This window comes from Peromyscus eremicus, unplaced genomic scaffold (genome assembly GCF_949786415.1).
Source record: "Peromyscus eremicus unplaced genomic scaffold, PerEre_H2_v1 PerEre#2#unplaced_32, whole genome shotgun sequence".
Classification (NCBI taxonomy): domain Eukaryota; kingdom Metazoa; phylum Chordata; class Mammalia; order Rodentia; family Cricetidae; genus Peromyscus; species Peromyscus eremicus.
Genome location: NW_026734292.1, coordinates 3,911,306 through 3,914,860, shown reverse-complemented (window position 1 = coordinate 3,914,860; position 3,555 = coordinate 3,911,306).

The window sequence follows — 3,555 nt, the reverse complement described above, 5'->3', positions numbered from 1 at the left end:
TCTGTCCCTTGTTGATCTACATTCGTTGGTCCAGTGTTTTCCCTTACCACAAATTCTGCATACTCCAGAAAGAAGGGGCATTCTGCCAGTGTTCCTTGAAGAAACATTATTTCTAGGAATGACCTGTTTACAATCCCTTTTCAAATGTCCTTGCTTTCCACATCCAAAACAGCTAACATTGCTCAAACCTTTTGAAATTGCTTTTCCTACGCACATATTATCATGGTCATAAGCCTCAACATTAACTGTATCTCTAATCCAATCTTCCAATGGTGCAGATCTTGCCTTTAACGGCCTGATTATTCTTTTGCATACTGCATTTGCATTCTCAAAGGCCAAAGATTCAATTATTATATGACTAGCCTCTGAATTCGGGACCATTTTCTGTACTGCTAAAGTCAATCTTTGTAAGAAATCTGTGAAAGATTCTTTTGGGCCCTGTATAACCTTTGTAAATGACTCAGTTTTTTTCCTGGTTCTTCAACTCTGTCCCATGCATTCAAAGCTGCCGTTCGACATAGAACTAGGGTTTGGACATCATATAAACATTGTGTTTCTACTGAAGCATATTGGCCTTCTCCAATAAGCTGATCCTGGAAGACTTGTATTCTGCTATCCCTCCATTGTTTTTCTATATTTTTAGCCTCAATATTGAAACACATTTTCCAATGGAGATGTTGTCTGGGTTCAAGAACAGCCTGTACCAATTCCCACCAGTCCTTTGGTATAATCCTATTACAAGTTGACCAGTTGTTTAACATTTGCTTTACATATGGGGAGTGCATGCCATAAGATGCTATTGCCTCCTTAAATCTTCTTAAGTCTAAAAATTTTAACTGGAGCCCAAGTATTTTGTTCATTCTCTTCATCAGGTAGCTGCTCTACTGCTACCGGATAAATTAAGGGTGATTGTTTGAAAACTGGCTTTCTTTCTGTAACCTTATGATCCAATTTTGAAACAACTTCACTGTTTATTTCTTCAGTCTGAATTTGAATTTCTATATAATTCATTTTTACTGGTTTAACAAGTTTTTCTAAGACTGTTATCCTAGCACTTAAATTGACTCTTTTTAAATAGTAAAATGAGGATAAGAAAAGTAATAAACTGAATAATCGATCAATATTAATTTTTTCATATAGTTGTTCCATTGTCAGAGTGCTTAAAATTTCAAAGTCCAATTTTTTTCCAATGTACACATAAAGCCCATTTTTTTTAATGTAGAAAAAAAATCTCTTTTAAATAGATATGTTAATTGACTTACCAAGTCTGGGTAGTACAGGAGAAACCCAGGGAATTTCAAAACAGCCACCTGGTGTTTGAGGTGTGAATCCAAACAGAGAGAGAGAGAGAGAGAGAGAGAGAGAGAGAGAGAGAGAGAGAGAGGGAGAGAGAGAGAGAGAAAGAAAGCATAGCCGCTTGAGCCGAGTCAAGCCTTGGCTTTACAGGCAGGGGCCCTATTCAGAAGGGCAGGCCTGAGTTGTTTGTAGCAGTTACAAGTAGTTCCAGCTGCAGGTCAGTCAGGCCTGGGCCCAAGCTAGGCAGCTGGGGTGCCAAGGGCAGAAACCGGACCTGCCGCCAAGCCATGCCAAGCGATTTTTAATGGATTCTTGTCACGTTGGGCTCCAAATGTAGATGTAACCAACCTTCTTATTAAATAAGAAACACAGAACCAATGCAAAGAAGAAAGACAAGAGGTCAGAGCTAAGAGCTAAAATCTTACCCTTCCTCCTGCAGTGGTCCTACCTCTCCAAATTAACTACCCCTGCGTTAAAGTCTTTACATAGTGTTCCTGTCCTGCCTTCTCATTGGTGGTAAACCCAACCACATGACCGCCTCATCACGGCCTGTCTGTATAGGTCTCCAGGTTTTCCTTGCTTGGTATTGAGATTAAAGGCATGTGTGTTCAATAATGGCTATATCCTTGAACAAACAAAGACTTACCCAGCTCTGCCTCACAAGTGCTGGGATTACAAGTGTACGCCACCACTGCCCTGCTTTCCTATCGATTGCTAATAGCTCTGACCCCCAGGCAACTTTATTTATTAACATACAAATAACATTTTAATACAAATAAAATATCACCATAAGAAACTGCATGTGATTCAACTCCATTTGTGAATTGGAAACAAACACTGGATCGCCTTACAAGAAACACACTCTGCTTTTGAGAAAAGATCACTCTTCTACTCTACTGTGTGTTTTGGGGCCAGAACAGTGAGCTTGCTAAGAACAAAGAACTGGGATTCCTAAACACAAGGGCCATATATAGTTCTAATCTGCTTAGGAAACTGACAAGAACAGTAGCTTCACTTCAGTCCAATACACTGTAGTTGATGGGAACAGACGCGAGTGCTATTTGCACTGTGTTTGGCAATGGGAGCACAATAGTGACTTTCCTTACCAGAAAACAACTCTTGCTCTTAGGACCAGAAACTGCATGTGATTCAACTCCGTTTATGAATGGGAAACAAACACTACCTCGCCTTACAAGAAACACACTGTGCTTTTGATGAAAGAGCACTCTTCTACTCTACTTTGATTTCTACAGGGCCAGAAGAATGAGCTTGCTCAGAACAAATAACTGTGTTTCCTACACACACAGTTCATATCTAGTTCAACTCTGCTTAGGAAACTGACAAGAACAGTAGCTTCTCTTCAATCCAATACACTCCGTTTATGAGAGGGAAACAAACAGTGGCTCGCCTTACAAGAAACACACTCTGCTTTTGAGAGAAGATCACTCTTCTACTCTACTGTATTTCCTGTAGGGACAGAAGAGTGAGCTTGCTCAGTACAAAAGATCTGTGCTTTCTACACACATGGGCCATATCTAGTTCAATTCTGCTTTAGAAAGTGACAAGAACAGTAGCTTCCCTTCAGTTCAATACACTGTAATTTTTGGGAACAGACGTGAGTGCTATTTGCACTGTGTATGGCAATGGAAGCACAATAGTGACTTTCCTTACCAGAAAACAACTCTTTCTCGTAGAACAAAAAACTGCAGGTGAGTCAACTCTGTTTATGAATGGGAAACAAACACAAGCTCAGCTTACAAGAAACACACTCTATTTTATGAGGAAAGAGCACTCTTTTACTCTACTCTGTTTCCTATAGGGCCAGAAGAGAGGGCTTGCTCAGAACAAAAGAACTGTGCTTCCTGCACACACGGCCAATATCTAGTTCAACTTTCTTTAGGATTCTGAAAAGAACAGTACCTTCTCTTCAGTCCAACTCACTGTACTTGCTGGGAACAGATGTGAGTGCTATTTGCACTGTGTATGGCAATGGGAGTGTAATAATGACTATTCTTACCAGAAAACAACTCTTGCTCGAGGGGCCAGAATCGAGTGCTACTTGCACCATGTATGGCAATGGAGGGGCAATAGTAACATTCCTTATCAGAAAGCAACTCTTGCTCAGAGATACAGAAACTGCATATGATTCAGCTCCATGTATGAATGGAAAACAAACAATAGCTCGCCTTACAAGAAACACACTCTGCTTTTGAGAAAAGAGCACTTTTCTTCTCTGCTGTGTTTCTTCCAGGGCCAGAA